Source organism: Rhipicephalus sanguineus, chromosome 9 (assembly GCF_013339695.2).
Source record: "Rhipicephalus sanguineus isolate Rsan-2018 chromosome 9, BIME_Rsan_1.4, whole genome shotgun sequence".
Lineage (NCBI taxonomy): Eukaryota > Metazoa > Arthropoda > Arachnida > Ixodida > Ixodidae > Rhipicephalus > Rhipicephalus sanguineus.
This window is the reverse complement of record NC_051184.2, coordinates 3,289,876-3,310,254: the sequence shown is the minus strand read 5'-3', so window position 1 is coordinate 3,310,254 and position 20,379 is coordinate 3,289,876. Positions and strand designations below refer to the sequence as shown.

General features: G+C 48.6%; 1 protein-coding gene across 1 annotated transcript in view; it reads left to right on the top strand.

Moving 5' to 3' along the window:
• The first annotated feature begins 714 nt into the window (after nucleotides 1-714).
• The window catches only part of LOC125756254 (lactadherin-like), a 41,963-nt gene continuing 22,298 nt past the window's right edge, over nucleotides 715-20,379 (top strand). The window contains exon 1 of the mRNA XM_049419338.1: nucleotides 715-1,145. The gene's annotated coding sequence lies outside the window, so the exon portion shown is untranslated. The remainder of the gene's footprint in view (nucleotides 1,146-20,379) is intronic.

Below are 20,379 nucleotides of genomic sequence, written 5' to 3'. Positions count from 1 at the left end.
TGTATGTGCGTGCGTGCCCGCATCTTTTCACGCCCTGTTACTTGGCTCACACACAGAGCAATGTTACGCGCGCTTATCCCCTTAACGTACACTTTCCTATACGCCCCGGTCAAACCATTACATTCCGTTCTCCGGCGGTTAAAACGATAGGGCGTTGCAAAAATAATATAGCCTACAACAAAACTCGACACCACGTTCGCAAAAGGGGCCACCGACGCGACATTTCCTAGCACTCCGAGGGCTATTTGTCTTGGCTCATTGCAAAAGTCCAGCGCCTACTTCGCAGGCGGCCGACGCTGAAAGCTATATGGCCACAGCCTGCCGGCGTGGCTCTAGTCGCCGTGTGGAGTGCGTTCTTCTAATTGGCCTAATTTGCGAGTCGCATTGGCGCCATAGAAGAAAACAAACAGGAACGTGGCAGCAAAAACAAAACAGAAAGAAAGAAGGGAAAGAGATCAGGTCGGGTATGAAGAGCAGCGAAAGGACAGCTATAAAGAAGTCATGAAACGAAACTTCGTATTAAACATGCAAGGGCGACATGGGAAGCGAAAAAGAGAGTGAGGGAAATGCAAGAAAGAGAAAGGATGAAGAGGTGGAAGGAGGGGAAGACGTGACGTCACACGACGTCACGCGCGGCGCTCCGCTCCTCCAAGCGGCCGACTCGCGAAGCTGCCCTCCTCCTCACATTCGCGCGCTCTTTGAGAGCGTTTCTTTTTCTTTCGCGGTGCTCCGCTTGGGCCCCGATACGAAAAAAGTTGCCCCCCTCTTTGGTGCGCCCGGCCGGCAAACCGCCGTTCCGAGTTCGGCAGCCACAACACGACGCATCGGCGCGCGCGCAGGCAGTGTCGTTGGTGGTTGTGTGGCGGCCGCTTGTTTCAGTTCACGATTCGCGCTGTGTAGTTGTAGTTGAGGAGTGACGCTGCTTTCTTATTTTTTTTTATGGTCTCGTTGCGAATGGTGGGTCGTCGCAGGTGACCGGTGGGAACATTGCCGGACGCCTTGATTTGTTTTCGTGTTTGCTGTTAGTTATAATTCTTTTTTTTCTTTTTTCGGCGGAGAGCAAAAGAGACTGTGCTTCGTTACAGCGTGAGCTTAACTTCTCATGGTTCCCTGCTGCCACTGCGTCGTCTGCCTCACCAGACGAGGTGAGATGTTGTTGTTTTCCTTCATAAATGGCTTGCACGAGCGATTTTCGTGATGCTTTAATGGACGCAAGTTCAATCAACTGTCTATAATTGTCATTATTGCTCCCTTTCATAGTATAGTGTTATTAATGAACGTATCTCATAATCATGTTATATGCAAGTGCACAGAAAACACTATGTACGAACTTTATCCGTGGTAACATACGTGGCCACCCAGTATGTACTGGACTCTGCCCTTAGACTGCTCATTCTCTATACGCCACATATGGTATATGTACTTCTGATTATCCTTTTCTTTTCTTATTCTTTTGTTCCTTCAAGTTTTTTTTTGTTTGGTTTTGTGCTTCTTAATACAACAATCCTGTTGATGAGATAGCCGGCTCAAACGTAGCCCACCTTTTCATGTTTTTTATTTCATATATAAATAAAAAAAGCAAAAAAAAATTGTCTAAAAATACGACGTTTGGCGTAGTGAAGGCGCTTGGTAGAAATGTTGTTAGGAAGTCGGGCCCCATTGGTCTTACATAGATTTTTAAAAAATTGGTCCCAACTAGAGAGTCAGATTCTTCGACATTCGTCTTTCGTCCTCATGTTAGTAGTGACGTAGAGAGCGTGTCCCCCGCAACTTGTGTGTTACGTGTGTTTGTGTGTGTGTACTTGATTGCGGATGACCCTCTGTGGTATAGCCAATGGGGCTGAGATGTCGCGCTGCGAGGTTCGAGGATGCAGGTTCGATTCCCGGTCGCATTTACACGAGGGCGAAATGCAAAGAACACCCGTGTTCTTAAGTTTAAGCGCACGTTAAGGAACCCTATGGCTTAAAAATTAGTTTCCCACCATGTAGTGCTTCATACCCGTGGGTTGATTTTGACACGTAAAACCCCGGAATCAATTTTTTTTTAAATTTTGTTGCGGGTACATCGACTCTTCTGTGAAGTGGCCTTTCGTTAAAGTTTCAATGTATTGTGCTTTCACGCTCACTGAGATAGCAATATCAACAAAAACTTGCCTGGACAGTTGTAACGTACGGATTCACTTTCTTCAATTCAATCTTCGTTATCGTCTCATTTGTAGTCCACTGCCGTCCATTTTACTTACAAAGTGCGATAAAGGATCACTGTAGAATCGTTGCATTATCGCAACTTGCTTTCGCGCTAAACATGTAGCTTTGAAGTCCACGTTTTCCTTTTGTTGCCATACATTAGGTCGTCGCGCATAAAAATAATTATCGGTAAAATATTGATCGACATGTACTTTTTCTTTGCTAGCCGTCACCATTTTCTAAATGAAATTAATAATCTCGGGTTTTACGTGTCAAAACCACGATATGATAAAGAGGGACGCCGTAGTGGAGGGGTCCGGTAATTTCGACCATCTGGTGTTCCTTAACGTGCACTGACATCTCACAGTACACGGGCTTCTAGCATTTCGCCTCCATTGAAATGCGACCGCCGCTGCCGGGATCGAACCCGCGATTTTCGGGTCAGCAGCCGGGCACCTTATTTATTGTACCACCGCGGGGGACTTCTAGATGAAATTATCACCTGTTTAAGGTTACAGGCGGTATATTACTAAATGTGTATTAGAAAGAAGAAAAAAAAAAGACGAGATGACAAAGACAGTATTGCGACAAGCTGCATCGGCGTCCGATCCTGCATCGACGTCCGATACGCTGCACCGTGCATGTGAATAATGAAGATTCCCCGCTTTCTCCCTCTCTCTTTTACACCGTTTATCTCCCCACGTCTAGGGTAGCAAACCTGACGCAGTCTTAACCTTCCTGCCTTTCCTTCGTTTCGTTTTTATGTCTGCCTTCAGCGTCACTTCATGACGCTTGATCATTAATAATATGTGGGGTTTTACGCCCAAAAACAGACGCTGACGCTTGACCTTTAGCAGTGCCCATATATAAACTCCAGTGTTGTCTCGGCAGTTTGGTCCGCCCAGTGAGTCCGCGTTCGTCTTTCTTCTAGTGATACTCCTGAGTTTCTGAGGAATACGTGCTCCCAATCAACTGTGTAAGATTGCTCAGTGCACCTCATGAAATTAGCATTTCGCCAAATCAGGGGACAGAAGTGACCGTTTACAAGCTACTCGGATAATAGTGTATGGCCGCTGGCATTTTTATTGATAAACTGCTCGGGGACGCAGGTTCGATTCCCGGCCACTGCGGCCGAATTTCTACGCCGGTGAAACGAAAACGAAGGAAAAAAAAAACATCCTTGTACTCGGACTTAGGTGTGCAGAAAACAACGTGGAGATTGTCAGAAATTTATTCAGAGATGGCGTGTCTTACAACTTTATCGGGGTTTCGGCACTTAAGACCTCTAACTTAGGATCTCTAACTTAGGACATCTAACTTAGGATCTCTAACTGGTGATACGCAGTGGAACAACATCACTGTGTTGGTTGCTCCGAAGCATGGGTCGGCAAAAAATGTGGAGCTCACCCAGACTCGCTCAAGGAATATATTTTGAATGTGGGGCTCACTCGAAGTCATACCAGAATATTACTCACCCGGACCAGTAGCGTAGGCCGAAATTTGTTTTAAAGGAAAGGGGGGGGGGCACCCCCTTGATCCGACATGGGGGTCCAGCCAGGTAAGTGTGGCCGAGTGTCATTTTGTGCTCTGTATCCCATGAGAGAAAAAAAATTCGGAAGGGGGGGGGGCGGTGTGCCACTCTCTTGCTGCGCCACTAACCCGGACTCACTCAGACTCACGGCTCCATCTGTGTCTGAGTGAGTCGAGTCGACTCATGAGTGAGTTTGCCGACCTACGCTCTGAAGTGCGCCATCACTTGAAATGAGCAGCCTGGAATCGAACGCGCTCGTTTACTTAATGTCACAGTCGGAACGTGTCGCCCACGCCTTCGAAGTAAGCTTTACGGCGCAACTCGCAGCTACACGCAAGGAATCGCCAACGCGGTCCATATACTCACCTCGCAGCAGCTATAGTACACATTACACGGCTGGACGACGTTTCGGCTATACTCTGAAGAGCACACAACTTCCGGGAGGCAAAGGTGCTCAGCTTTAGATGCTCCTGCGTGGGCTTTCCTGAACGTGATGCTGCGGTTTATTGTCTCGGAAAGTAAACAAGTGTAGAAAAACGCAGGGATTCACCAGGCCTCGTTGCAGCTTGCTGTCAGGTTGTCTTAGCGGCTTTTCGGTGCTTCCTCCAAGGAGATGTCGAGGGATGAGTGCGCGCCGAGGCAATTTAATCGCGCCGGGCGATCGGCGGATGCGTCCCACGTGCGACGCGGCGCTTCCCAAATTGCGGTCGTCGTCGTCGTCATGGTCATAGACGGGGCAGAATCGATTCCACTGCCGGCCACCGGCTTGAAGAATAAAAAAGAATGGATAAATAGAATGCGAAAGAGGTGCGGCCCGCCACGCCATCGCGTTTATAGGCGGGCCTGCAGGCCCTTCCTCTCTCGAAACGTCGCCCTGCGGGGTCCGAAACGTCCCTCCTGGCAGATTGCCGACTATACGGTCAGCAGATCGACGCCCAGTTATGCGCCACCGAAAGTTCGTTTCTTTATGTACCTGGTATATGAGGTCAAAACATCGGTGCAGTTTTGCGGAGGCTACAGAATACGCAGAGACAAAATAATTAGCCCGGAGCGTACGGAAATAACTTGCGATAGGCAATGACAGAAAAAAAATGTAAGGTTACCAGGAAAATAGTGGTCCAGAGGAAGGGAAGGACAGTACGATGTGGTTATTTGCCATTGTTTTATTGTTTTTTTTTTTGTTTCGTGGCGTAAAACATTATAGACAACGTCCCTAAAAAGCCCTCTTTCCAATAGAAAATGCCCACTTCTTCCTTTCGGGAGACCTTGAATGGGTCTTCAGAAAAATCAAATGTCCGTCTGAGTAGAACCTCGTTTACTGCATGTTATTTGAGTCTTCCATTGTTGGGATTGTCTGCCAAATCACCTAAAACCAGAGTAGAAGTTGTGCTGAATTGCATGGTAGTGTTTAATGCACGCGCCTGTGTTATTTTGTATACTCCACGTATTTCTCCACATTATGCTGCTGTCGGCATCTTCCTCACTTTTCTGTGGCCGATTTCTTCAGTCCTTATTGTTCTGCTTTTCCTGTTCACACCCATAGTCAGTGCTCTGAGCTTTTGTGTACTGGTAAAGAGAAACCTGCAAAGATAGCGTTCGCTTTAAGAACTCAGCAGAGAGCCTGGGGCACCCCAGTGTCTCAGGCCTTGAAGCGAACATGCAGAGGTAACGACTTGTCTTCGGCTGGCTTACTAGAATTCCTGCTTCATAATTGTGCGAAGGCACCTTCCGAGTCCTTAAGCGTGCTTTCAATGACACAGCTTCGGCAGCCGCGACAGGTCACCACGTCATTCAATTCAGTCTCAGTTCATATAAAGCTTCCTAGAAAATTTAGCAGGCCCTGATTCTATAGAAGGATCTCTGGTGCTTTCGTTGTTCAGCAATTGTGGCGACGGTAGCTTGTACGCATGGTGGTTTGTCCACTACTCGTGCCAGCGGGATTCAAATGCTCCTTTGACGCCATTTGTAGCGCTTCATCTGCGCAAATTTGGAGGTGCTGGCATTTTCCCGCAAAGAGCAAGTCTAGAAGTATCTGCGTGCAGGCGTTGTCATTTCTAATTTCGTTAGGAGACGGCTAATTTACAAGGTCACGATGTCGTTCGAAGCCGGTAGGAGAGCGTTGAGCCAAATTCGCCAACTTCCTGTGATGACTGAGCCGCCACGTAGATTCAAGCATGCACAGGGCTAGTGTTTGTTCCTTGTTTTGTTCTCGTGAATTTTCGTACGTGTGTATAATTGCAGCTCACCAAGACACCTTTTAATTATGCCATGCATATGCTTGCAGTTTCCTTCAGACCGCACCATTAACCAGGATTTCCTTTATAGCAATCTCTGTCGGCTTTATATGGAACCTCCCTCGACTAAAACAGAGCTGGCAGCTTCGGCGAACGCTGCACTTTTCTCCTGGGACAACGCGAAGAGATGCGATATCGAGATAGATCAGGGCGCTCGCCGTCACCTCGCGATCCGGAGCCATTAAGCTGGATGCACTCCGAAAGTTCTTTTGGCGGCACCCCCGCGGCGCTAATATCGCCGCGCTCGCGCCCCGCTGATGCTGCCACCTACCGGAAAGATGGCGCGGCGGGATGCCCATCATTTAAGCGGGATTGAAGAAAAGACTTAGCGCTGTGTTTGTGTGTGCGCATGCGTGCGTGTGTGTGTTTAAGCAACCGCTGAGTTTAGAGCTGTCTCCTGGCGAGCTTGCTACATAAGAGTGTCTTCGTCGTCTGACGTGGCTTGAGGCGAGACTTGCGTAAGCGATCGTTGCGATATGCGGTCGCTCACGATATCGGGATTCCGGAAGACGGATGGCGAGGATAGGTGGGGAGGGGGGGGGGGAGGCAAGAGAAAGAGGGAGAGTGGAGTGTTTTCTGAAGAGATCGTCGACCTGTCTGAAAAAGAAAATGTCGATGATGATGCATATAGTCGCTAATGAAAGTGTTTCCTTTGTCAGTAAAGTTACAGGGCTTAACGCTTACACAGCCAGTTGCGTTTTTACGCAAGAAACCTCGGAAAGAAATTTCGCTCTTACTGGTTGTGACGTCATCATTCTTCAAGTTTTTATATAAGATTACTGTCGTGGTTTTCGAGTGCGGCACTCTAATGAGACCCTATATATCTACAGATGCAGGATTCCTGCTGCGGCAACATTTCTGTTTGTGAACATATATGTTCTGAGAGGCATTCGAATAACAGTTTGTGAGGTTTTAGGTGTCCAAATTACGATATGATCATGATACACGCCGTAGTCGAGGTACTCTGCAATGATTAATTTTGACCACCTAGGGGTTCTTAATGTGCACCTAAATCTTAGTACACAGGCGTTATAGCTTTTCGCCCCCGAACCCCAGCCGCGGCGGCCGCATTTTTTGATGGAGGTGAAAAGCTAGAGGCCCGTCCGTGAGGTGCACGTTAAAGAACCCCAGGTGGTCAAAATTTCCGGAGCCCTCGACTACGGCGTCTCTCATAATCGTATCGTGGTTTTGGGACGTTAAACCCTAACAATTATTATTATTAGCATTTCGCCCACATGCGGCGCGTAATGAAACTCTGTTTCGTGAACATTTTATTATATTGCACTGATACTTCTTTCTTGCGCTCATCTTTTAACGTTCACTGAAAAAAAAAAACGAAAAAAAAACTTGTCACTGTGCTTTTCCTGGTTTTTCCAGGACATTGATTGTCAGCAGGCTGCGAAATCGCTTTCCTTTTCTGCTGTAGCTTCCGTCTATGATGATGTAGAGTTGGTGCATGTAACGGCCGATATCGCTTACAATTTTCGCTTCAGTAACAGTGCCAGCGAAAAAAATAGTGCTTTATTGGAAGGTGTGGACGAAAATTAAAATCAAAGGATTAGTATTGTTGCTTTCGTAAAGACGATGCAATGTAGGGATGCATTTCGATGGGACCTCTAATCGAACCCTCCATCTGACAGTAAAATTCTATAGCCAATGAGACACCAGCAACCAGTTATCTTGCCTCTGAAGTTATAAAAAGAGGAGTTTTCTGCGCTCTGTTGAGGTATGAAGTATCGATATGAGTGTTATCAGCATCGTTACCATATGTATTAATCGAATATGGAACTAGTTTCTCCCAGCATTGGCAACTTTCTATCTGCTCCCACTGAATTCGCCGTTCGGCTTAGAGAGTATATAGACGTTGGCGTGAAATGGGAAGGGTTGTGCCTCAGGCGCAGTCACGAAGGCCGGGTCTTGCAGGGAACTTGTGCGCTGCTGATGATGAAGAGGAGAGATTACGCCGCGCACTGCACTCATTCGCAAGTGGCGCTTCCGCGAAGCACGTCATTAACAACGTCGCTTTAACAGCTATCCGCATATCTCCCCTGGACGCCTTCGTGCCCGCCGAGCGGCGGCTTTTTTATAGCCGAGCTGAGGCGAGCCGCATGCTTACGACTTGTACGCGCAGGGTCCTGGCATCTACAGAGCGATTTGTCGGCAATCCCAGTTTCCTGCTTCCACTGATACACTATCATCAACAGCTGAAATTGTATCGTCTGGGCAGGGATGCCGTCGGTGGCTACATTGCACCAAATTGGCTCCTTTACGACGCCGTCTGGCGACGAAACTTTCAGGTCGGCTCCATGGCGACTTTCTGGCTACCTCGAACTTCTATTTCTGCGCATTTAGTCGCCATCTTCTTTATCCGCCGCGATGGTACCGTGGTTACGGTGCTCGGCTGCTGACCCGAACGTCGCGGGTTCGATCCCGGTCACGGTAGTCTCATTTCGATGGAGGTGAAATGCTAGAGGCCTGTCGCGTTACTGCCACTGTGTCGGGGCAGACGCGCAGAAGAAAAAGACAAGAGACGAGCGTTCAAGCCCCAAACCAAGAAAGCCCCCCGTTTATTGTCTGTCCTGCTTTTATAGCCTCAGTGGGCGGAGCAGTCACCGGTGAGTTGAGACGCCGCAGCCGTCCAGGAACGCCGGCGTCCCTTGGTCGTATGGCGGAGCACGTCGATGCGTTCTGAACGCGTTCCTCGAAGCGCTGGTCGCGTTCGATGCAACGCCACATCTTCCTTTTTTTTTTTTTTTAGTCACTGCACTATATCACTGCACAAGTGCAAAAAGAGTCTCACTGAAAACACAATACAGCATTTCAGGCACTGGATACGCTAGAACCACTCCGAATAACGACACTCAAAATTTTCACTCCTAGTAACCGTAACGTTTCGGCGCAATCACTCTTCTTCCCGAGCGTGTCACGTAATCACTTGGTTCTTCCGCTGGCAACGGACCAGTTTGTCTGTCATCAGCGACATTTGACTCGGCAGTCTCCTCACTTGGCGTATTGAGCAAATTTTTGGCTGTGCTTGGCGAGCTTACACCCTGTGGGAAGTCATAACTTCCGGCCTCGTCATCAGCCTTCGGCTCGAGCCGAACGAGAGCCCTCCGATTTCTCTCGATTTGGGCGCCAGAGTCCATCCTGACAACGTAGGACCTTGGTCTCCCGGCGTTTCGTATGACTACGCCTGCAGCTTTACAGTCGTTGACCCACACACTGGTTCCCGGCAGCAGGGGTGGAATATTGCGGGCAGCATGCCGGCGATTGAAATTCCTCCTCTGCTTCTCCCTCACCGCACGATCTTTGTCGCGAACTCTTTTCATGTTGCAGGCCTTGGGCGAAAGCTTTTTGTGGTGCAGGGGGATCGTAGTACGCAGTCGCCTGCCCATCAATAGCTCACCCGGAGTTTTCCCCAAAGGTCCAGGGGTGTCCCTGTACCCTAGTAAGGCGAGATATGGGTCACGGGATTTCTGAATGAGACCTTTTATCGTTTTAAACCATCCTCTCCACCTCTCCGTTGGCCTGTGGATATCTCGGGCTCGATGTGACATGCCGGAACCCGTATTCTTGAGAGAAGGAGTGGAAAGCTGATGAGCTAAATTGTGTTCCATTGTCTGAGAACACCATTTCAGGAATACCGTGCCGTGCAAAGATGCTTTTAAGATGGTTCACGACGTGATCGCTAGTAGTTGATGCCAGACGGGCCACTTCTGGATATCGAGACAGGTAATCGACAACGACCAGATAATCCGCACCCTTGATTTGGCAAAGATCAATGCCAACTTTCTGCCAAGGCAGCATCGGGGTATCGGACGGAATCATTGGTTGCGCAGCCTGTTCGCGCAACATACAGCACTCTCGACAGTTGGTTACTAGCTTTGCTAGTTCTGAGCTCAGTCCTGGCCACCACACCGACTCGCGCGCACGCGCCCGACATTTAGTGATGCCCTGGTGACCATCATGTAGGTGACTCAAGACCTCGGCCCTTTGACGCTGCGGTATGACGAGGCGCATGCCTTTCATCAAAACTCCATTACAAACTGAGATTGCCGCCCTGGATTGCCAGTATGGTTGCATGCAGACTTGAAGGGAACGATATCGTGGCCACCCGTTTCGACAGAAACGAACCAAGGCTTGGCACACGGTATCTTCTGCCTGGCCCTGCTTAACTTTCTCAAAGCCGCTAACTTCAGCCACGGTATCCATGCAACCTTGGGCAAAGCGCTCAATCTCAGACACGGACAGAGCTTGAGGATCTTTCTGACTCGATTGGAGCGGAGCCCTTGACAAAGTATCTGCCAAGACCAGATTTTTCCCGGGCACGTACTCCACCTTGAACGTGAAGCGCATTAGCCTCATTCTGAAGCGCTGAATTCGCGGAGGGAGCAAATCAAGCGGCGCTTTGCCCAGCAGCGTTACGAGTGGTTTGTGGTCAGTCTCGAACTTTACTTCGAGTCCTCTGATGTACCCTTCAAACCTCTCCGCAGCCCATGTTAAGGCTAAAGCTTCCTTCTCGATCTGTGCGTACCGAGACTCCGTTGGCGACAATGACCTGGAGGCAAACGCCACTGGACGGCGTTCTCCATCACCTTGCTCTTGGAATAATACTGCGCCGAGCCCGAATGAAGAGGCATCAGCGGAAACTATTGACGGATGCTTTGGGTCATACTTTGCCATACAACGATCAGAACATATCTGTTCTTTGATGCTACTCAGAGCAATTTCCTGAGGTTTACCCCATGTCCACTCGCGACCCTTTTGCAAAAGTTCACGCAGTGGTGCGCTTATCTGTGACAAATTTGGAATGAACCTGGCGAGGTGATTAGCCATTCCAAGAAGTCTACGCACACCGCTTACGTCACGAGGTGGATCTAAATTTCTAAGAGCATCCACTTTCTTCGGGTCCGCTTTTATGCCTTCTTTATTGATAAGGCATCCTAGAAACGCCACTTCTGTGACGCCGAAGGAACACTTCGCTTTGTTAAGCGTTATGCCTTCTATTTCCAGCTTTTCCAGTGTTTTCTCGAGACGCTGATCATGCTCCGCCTTCGTGCTGCCAAAAATTAATATGTCATCGATCAAATTGACAACGCCTGGCATGCCAGTCAAGATTTCTGACATCCTCTTCTGAAAGTATTCTGGCGCCGATGTGATACCAAAGGGCAGCCTTTGAAAGCAGTACCTTCCGTACGGCGTTATAAAAGTGGTCAACAGCTGACTCTCTCTTGACAGCTTAATCTGGTAAAAACCAGAATTCGCGTCTAACTTTGAAAAGACTGTTGCTCCACCCAAGGAGGTTAAAAAAAAATTGCTGGAGTGGCGATTATTGCGCAAGAGTGAAGCCATGCCCACCAAAAGATGGCGGCTGCGCCCGCCATCTTAGTAGGGGCAAAATAAATTATCAGCGTTTGGCGAAGGAAAGCGCGCGTTTTCCCCGCACGCCAGTCGAGTTTAATAGGGCAACATTTACGGGTCACATACTGCCCCAAGTGTGTCTTTGCGTTACTAGTTTTTGGGAATAAGCCTCAAAGTCATGGCAGATTTTATTGGAGATCAATCACCAATATTGCTCTCGACGGGTTACTTTTGTCGGCAACAGCAATCTTTTATTTTATAATTAACGTAGTAATTACAGTAACCGATCAAAGCCATTCGATCACTCAGTAGGCACCACCAGAAAAGAGCACGTTTCCGAGCTCTTTGGTGGGCAAGAGCTGGCTTCACTTTTGCTGGCAAGGCGTTGCGATACCTTCCACTCCAGAAATTTTTTTTTAACCTCCTTGGCTCCACCCAATAACCCTAGCGTCTCATCCACGGTGGGCAGAACATAACGTTCTCTAAGTATATTTTTGTTTAGGTGCGTTAAGTCCACACAAATTCGTATTGCTCCTGATGGTTTCCACACCGGAACCATTCCAGCGCACCACTCTGAAGGCCCCTCTACTTTGCTTATTACGCCCTGTCTTTCCATGTCGTCCAACTCGTGCTTTACAGCATCTCTCATGGGAAGAGGAACGCGGCGCGCCACGTGAACTGCATAGGGCACAGAGTTCGGCTTCAAGCGGATCGTATACTCTCCCGATAGCGTACCTAATCCCTGAAACAGCTGAGGGTACCGATGCTCCCACGATCCTGAAGACGTTACGCCGTCAACAAATTTAACAACCCCTAGCCTTTCTGAGGCCTCTATACCGAGGAGAACGGATCGCAACGAAGCAACGACAAATACTGTCTGCTTGATAGCTGCCTGCTTCCAACTAATAACCGCAGTGAATTTTCCCAAAACCTTTAGTCGATTACCGCTTGGTCCCGTTAGAACTATACCCGTTCTTTCTAACTTTGATGGGATGCCAGGGAATGTTGAAGGAACTACTGATACCTCAGCGCCCGTGTCTACCTTCGCGGAAGCTGGCGTTCCGTTAATACGCACTTCAATAAACTTGGCACTCGCGGCGCAATTATCAACAGTACCGAGAAAGTACAATGCATTGTCTCTCTGAAGGGAAGACAGTCCTACCTTGCTCGTTGTGAAGCCCTTCTTGTGACAGACCGCACTGAAGTGTCCCTTCGCGCTGCAGTGGTAACACTTGGCTGCCTTCGCCGGGCACATCGGCCTGGGATGCGACGCTTGTCCGCAGTAAGGACACCGCTGATCTTCAGGTGCCGCTCCCCCGACGCGATGCGTTTGATGCTCCTTTCGAAGAGGGTGCGAAGGCGCGCTCTTCTTTTCGACCGCGTCTACGTCGGTTTCCATTGTAGTAACGGACGAACTGGCGTTGTTTCGCAGCTGATGCTGTTGCTCGTGTACTGTTTCCTTGAGACGGGCCTTGGCAACGGCACTTGCTAGCGTGAGGTCGGCGTCCATTTGAAGCGTTTCGGAGAGCTTCGCGTCCCTGAGGCCAACGACAAAGCGGTCGCGAATCATTCTCTCTTTGAATGTGCCGAAGTCGCACCTGCCCGCAAGCGTGTGCAGAACTGTAACGAAGTTGTCGACGGACTCTCCGGGATTCTGGCTTCTGCGATGAAAGCAAGCACTTTCGTAGACGATGTTGCGAGCAGCAACGAAGTGCTTGTCAAACTTGCTCTTGACGACCTCGTATTTCTTGGCGTCGTCTTCCGACAAGTTGAAGGTTTGGAATATTGTCCTCGCTTGCCTTCCCATTGTGTAAAGCAGCGTCCTGACTTGAGCTTCCTCACTGCGCTCGTTCAATCCCGAAGCAAACCGGTAGTCGTCAAATTCTTGCGACCATGCCGGCCATTCGGGCGTTCTTTCGAAGTTGAAGTTTGATGGCGGCTGGATGGCGAACATTCCGGAGCAAGTCCCTGTTGACTCGTCACCAGGCATGTTGGGGTCGTCGTCCTCTGTGTAGAGCGATCCTCAGAGACGAAGAAATACTGCGTGATGCTACTTTCTTGACGTCAGCCGGAAACTTCTGACACCATGTCGCGTTACTGCCACTGTGTCGGGGCAGACGCGCAGAAGAAAAAGACAAGAGACGAGCGTTCAAGCCTCAAACCAAGAAAGCCCCCCGTTTATTGTCTGTCCTGCTTTTATAGCCTCAGTGGGCGGAGCAGTCACCGGTGAGTTGAGACGCCGCAGCCGTCCAGGAACGCCGGCGTCCCTTGGTCGTATGGCGGAGCACGTCGATGCGTTCGGAACGCGTTCCTCGAAGCGCTGGTCGCGTTCGATGCAACGCCAGAGGCCTTTGTACTGTTCTATGTCAGTGCGGGCTAAAGAACACCAGGTGGTCGAAATTTCCGGAGCTCTCCGCTACGACGTGCCTCATAATAATATCATGGTTCTGGCAGGCAAAATATCCGAAATTAACTAATCAGCCATCTCTCTCATTATTTACAGATGAAGTACACTGTTTCCAAACTGTTCTGTCAGGTCAGTCGATGTGCGCGCGTGTCTTTCCCCCGCCAGCATGCTGGTGGGCATCGAGGCACCTCAACACAACGCGCGGCGCGCCTGCAAAGGAGTGACAAAGTTGCGCACATGTTGGCAAACGCGTGGCTAGCGCGCTACTCATGCTGCCCGAAATCTACGCTAACATTTCGCGCCAGTTTCTAATGCTGATGCAGAGCGCGTGTTCTCGCTTCAACTTGACGACAAGAGCTTTCCGGAACAAAATTAAGCTGGGCTGTTTATCTTCAACCTAATTTCACTACATAATTGAAGCTGACCTGGCATTATGGTAATTTCACTAATCAATTTCGGTCTGCGATTTCAACGAAAGCAAGTGGTCTCCGCCTAAGATGGGCATACTTCTTAGTATAGCTCCGTGCTTCGACTCTTGCTTACTGCAACCGGACCTCCCACTGCACATATAGGTCGTGGGTGCTGATAGGGATGCGTTTTTCTCCGTGTTCCCACACCATCCAGAACTCTTCTATCGCCTCGTACTTCATATGTGCACCACTCGGGCCATACATGCTCTTGTTATTCTCACAAACTGCCCACACTTAAAAGGAACCGTTCTGCATATACGCTGTCGTTTCACACCATCTGCTGCGGCGCGGCCGGTTTCAAATTGCCTCGAGGATAGGAAGTTGCCAACTGGAAAACCGTACCGCGCGCGTATCTCACGAAACGGACACACCCACGCAACCTACGAAAAATGGTTTTCGAGCTGTTGGAAGACGGGTCGAAAGAATGAACCGAAATGAAATAGGACGGAGTATATATATGAGGTACATACGATAGCGTGGCGGCGGTGAGCATTCGATTATTCAGACCTGAACATGCGGCGCAGCCGTGACCTCGAGAGTCTGTTGCCAGACCACGCCCACACGCAACAGAGTCGAGTCTCTTTGTTTTTACGAACGTCCAGCTGGCACTGCACGTGCTTTCTCCATATGTTCCGCGTGTACGGCCTCATACTTCGAGATCTCGTGCGCACACCGCGACAGCTGTATCGTTGATAAATGTTGCTGATGCTGCGTCGTTTTTTAGAACGTTATGACCTCCTGCTTTATTTGTGTCGTTATCAACTACTATATTGCAGTGGACCTTCGTCATCTAGCGATAATCCGCGTTTGACATATACGCGTGGGAGACCAGCGTTTCACGTATGTTCCGTACTTCGCGAGCTTGTGCGACAAGATTTATATATTGTCGGTTACTGTTGTTGCTGCTTATCTTTGTTGAGAACGTGTAGGTGCCATGGTTGTGCTTGTATTGCGATCATCTGACACACCGCACCCGCTATTGACGTGTACGCATAGGGGGCTTACAGCTTTTCCCATGTGTTGGTACAACCCTCCTTCGCGATCTCGTACATCACGACCGTACCGTCAATAAGTGTTGGTGTTTTTGCTGGACGTTATTCAGAACATTGGTGTCCTGTTTCCTTGCTTGCTTTTAGAGGCGAAGCACCTTAAGGCCGAGGCTTGTCCGTCCATCCGTTCGGCGTCCGTGTCCGTGCTTACACAGCACCGCGTAAAATTGAAACGTCAGGTTTTAACAGTAGACTAGTATCAATGATAATTTTGACGAAACAATATAAAACACCTGCAAGCCCGAACCCTTTATACTAGTCGGCGACTTCAGCGTACACATTATAGACCTTAGGACGTAGCTTTGTCGTCACTCCCGCTGTCCGCTGTCACGGTATATAAAAACCGTTGTTACAGTCTAAACATATATGTGTGTATGTGAATAAAAAAAAAGGTTTACGATAGACGAACATCAATCATAATTGTGACAGAACAATATAAAGAACCTATGAGCACAAACCATTTTTACTAGTCGGCGTCTTCAACGTAGACATTATGGACCTTATATGACCTAGCTTTTTCATCAACTCTTTATGCCACCTTATGTCACTCAATTTACATTATATGGGGCAACGCTCGGGTAACGTACGGTTACTCACCCATACTGTACCTAGAGCTTCGCCCACTCGTCATGATTCCCTTTGTGGAGATGGGTGTTTTTTTGTTTTGTTTTTCCGTGGAGGAAGGAATAATCTAGCAGAGAGTGGTACGTCATGCAGCTATAGTCTCGACCAACGTTTATAGATACTTTTGTTGGTCTTGGCGATCGAAACTTTCCGCGTTTAAGCCGTTCCTTTCCCCCTTTGCTCTCTCAGTATCTGCCCAACATGTGACTTCTGAGAGACAGCTTATTGGCCGAAAATGTTTGCTCGACTGCGCTGTCTTAGCATCCCTGCCAGCACGCTCGCTGTGACGTGGCGATCAGGTGTTGGACCGTTACTCTTGGGCTTTAGTAATAGTTGTTGGAACTTTACGTCCCAAAACCACGATATGATTATGAGAGACGCCGTAGTGGAGGGCTCCGAAAATTTTGGCCACTTGGGGTTCTTTAACGTGCGCCTACCTGTAGGCACAAGGGCCTCTTAACATTTCGCCTCCGTGGATTCGAGCCTCCGACCTTCGGGTCAGCAGTCGAGCACCATAACCACTAGACCACCCCGGCGGGCGCTCTTTGGCTTTCAATTATACATTTATGCGCCCACCTCACAGGTTTCAGTGTTTGGAACATTACGTGACGGAGGTTACAGAAAGAGCAAAGAAAAAGTTTAGATGGTACACAGCGTAGTAAAATTCTAAACTTGGGAATCGGGCAAAGGTCACACAAGTTCAGTCTAACACGCAACGAACAAAAACACACAAGGAAACTTGATTATGGAGAGTGAATTAGTATATGTATACATGTATATACATGTCATATAAAGTTTGTTTCTTACGTGCATGATTTAGTGCACACGCTAGAACATGTAACTAGAAAATCAACTTCATGCTTTACTGTCACTACAGTGGCAGTAAAACAGCAAGTCAAGAGGACGTGCTGCCGCTGTGCTACCACCTAATTCTTCCGTCCTTAGTTTTCTCGTCTGTTGTATGGTCTAGCCCCGACTCCTAATCTAGACGTATCCACGTTTGACCCACGCACACATAGGAGACCGACGTCGTCCGCTGCCTCCCGTTCTGCTATACTGATCAACCACTCGAGACGTCTGCCGAATTGATTTTGTCGTAAATGACTTTGGCCCAGTTTAGAAAGACGGGCCGTCCGCGGTAACTCACGTTGCGGAGTGGATAGACGTGGTCTAAGTGGAACAGCGTGTCCTTTGAGCCTTGCGCGACGACCGTTTGTTATCTTGTTTACTACGGCGACTTCGCGGCGACATCGGCGCATTGATAAGAGAGAACGAATGAAGAAACTATCGATTAGTGTATGGCCGGAGGACGTGCTGTTGATGTACAATCGAAATGTCATGCTTAAAGATCGAAATTCAGTCCCGTCGTCGTATCACTTTTGTCTCGAAGTTTGAATTTCTTGTTTAACTGCGGAACAGTTTAAGGAACCACCCTGCAGTCGTCTCGTGTGTCGCGTTGGCGTCACGCAGGTCCACGTTTGATGCACCTAAGCCGAGCAGGATATACACGTTTGGTACGAGAGCTCTTGCTTGCCCGTGAACGCCAGCGTCGCCGAAGGGCTAATTGGTCTGTCCGAGCCAGCGAAGCGGCAGCGTCGGGAGTTAGACACTGATCTACGGATGAGAAAATCGGAGGCGAAACGCCAGCGCCGGGAGTTAGACGCACCGCGCTCGGAGCAGCAAACGGTAGAAAAACATTAGAAGGGATACCACAGAACAGAAAATAGCTGACCGCAAAACAAATCAGATAGTCAGAAAAAAAGAACAGACAAGGATATAAAATATCTCATAACCACACGAAAGGACAGAAATGAACACTCTTCACAGATAAAGGCAAGATAAACACAAGGGAAACACAGGCGAATCAATGCTCCGCAGCTTATACAGCTTTCACCTGGGTTGGAACTGGCTTTGTTTTTTGTTTTTTGTTGTTTTTTGATAGGCTTTCGCGCGTGTCAGCTAAACGGCCAGCAATACATCGCCGTTGTTAGTACTGTGGGCACTGTGGGCCTTTTCGAACCGGCGCAGCCGTGGCAAATTCGCTGCCGATTATTGCGCCACAACCCGTAGTAACGGATGGCATGTACGTGCAGTGAAGGTCACGTGGGCACTTTTTGTTAGCAAGGCTCATAAATCTGTGCAGCAGTTAGCGAATGTCTCAGGCTGAACGGTTTTTAGGCATTTCGACGGAAGGAAGGGGGACGTCAAGGACTCCCGTGCACATAAACTTAGGTGCGCGTTAAAGAACTCCAGGTGGTCAAAATGAATCTGGAGGTCTGCACTGCGGCGGGCTTCCCGTAATTATAGTATCTTGGTTTTGACACGAAAAGCAACATGATCTGATTAGCTTCCTATGCAAATGGTTAGGCGTGGTTAATACAATTAGCGGGATGGGTGGAAAAAGAACAACCTAACAAAGCGTATAAGACACCCCCCCCCGCACCACCCCCACCCTCCCCGGACAACTGAGAAACCCACGCCCTTAGTAGGTTTCTTTGCAGCGCAAGTAACAGACAGGACAAAGATAGACACGCAGGGAGACACAGGTTACACACATAGCCTGTGCGTCCATGCATGGCACCTGTGTTCATCCATGTCCCCTGTGTGTGCATGTGTGTCACCTGTGTGTCAATGTGTGTCACTTGTGTGTTTCATGTGTGCCACGTACCTGTGTATCTATGTGTGCCGGCTGTGTGTCCATGTGCGCAGGCTGTGTGTCGATGTGTGCCGCTGGTGTGCATGTGTGTCACCTGTGTGCCTGTGTGTACATGTGCGTCTATATTTGTCCTGTCTTTTATTGCCACTGCAAAGAAACATACTCAACATATATTACCAGCAATCCAGCACCACTTCCCTCGAGAAACCTACGCCTCTGAGTTTGGTTATTAGTGTGACCGTCGCATCCTCTTGCAGGTTTCAACGGAGTCCGCCAAAGGTATCCCACGTGATACATTGTCCTGTATATTGAACGAATGATTACGGACACGCTGAAACGGCCCCGACAACAAATTCAGCAATTATACTTTACTGCGACAAAAAATCGCATATCCTCTGTTAAAGATGCTCAGTTTGAATTGCCGTTACACTTTTATGAGTGAGTGAGTGAATAAACTTTATTAAAAGTCCTGTAGAGGCGGGGGGAAGAGGGGATTAACCCCTGTCCCGTCCCACTCTCCACACTGCGGTACACTTTTATGACAAATTTTACTGACTTTCGAAGAGAATTTCTGTAATTTAAACTAAAGTTCTTTACATAACCGAAAATATTTGACAAAAAATTGGTAGCTTCTTCAGCATCAGCTTCGGAACAAGCTGTAGCCCTTTTCGACGCGGCGCACATCCGCCACTTGACTGTCGACGCAAAGCCCCCATGCGATTTCTACGTAACTACACCGGACGCAACGAACAAAGAACGTTCACTGTTCTCTCGATCCTTCGCTGTAATTTATCAGCCGAGTTCCCGAACTCACGATCAGCCATAAACTTTGTACAAAAACGGCTGTTGTCTGAGAAGACAAGACCACTAGCTTTTGAGAAGCACATGTATGTAGAACCACCGTCGCAATCTGCAGAATTAGGTTTCCTGCGGGCACGCTTCCTTCTCGGAACCGCGTCTAACCTGGATGCAAGCATGTCGGCAGAAAATGCCGTTCGCGGTGTGTCACACACGATGACTTGCTGGCGTCGTAACTTCAAAACGAGCGGCGAGATATCTACGCTTCGCTTGTATCAAGCTGCGACGACCTTGGGCCCTTCACCGCGTGATACTCAGCCGTGAAAAAAAAAAAAAAAAAACTGTTTATATATACTCATCGTTGTATGTCTATGCTAGGAAGAAGAGCAACGCAAGCAAAACGAATGAAGAACAGCGACGTCAGACACGCAAAATCAGCGACGCTCGCTCAGAGCTATCCGAGATCGCCAAACGGGATGGATTGTTGGGCCGTTTGCAATACTTTTTAAAGGGTTCGCTGTTCTTTTTATTTTTTATTTTAATATTTTTTTAACTTAATGTTCCGAAGGAAACTGTCAGCGGCCGTGTCAAGGGGGCGATAGCGCGGCGAAATCGCGTGTAATATAAATGCACCGTCTTATATAGGGACAAGCCGGGACGGGTTAAATTTTCGAAAAATGCAAGAAAAGAGGAAAAGAAAATGAAGGATAAAAGTTCGTAGTGTGCCGGAAATTTGCCCGACTTTCGCCGACAAGCATTGCCTCGTTCCGGACCATACTTCCTATCATCACTTCAAACTGTTTCGCATTAGTCTTTCTTTCACTCTCTCTCTCTCTCTCTCTCATGTTTTTGGGCGCCTACATACTCATACTCGACCTCGTCCTCTCATTCCACTACGAAGAGCCTGAGACCGACAGTCGCGGCGCGATTTAATCATGATTTATGGTAGCCGGTCTCTTTCTTTCTTTCTTTCTTTCTTTTTTTCTTTCTTTGTCTTTCTTT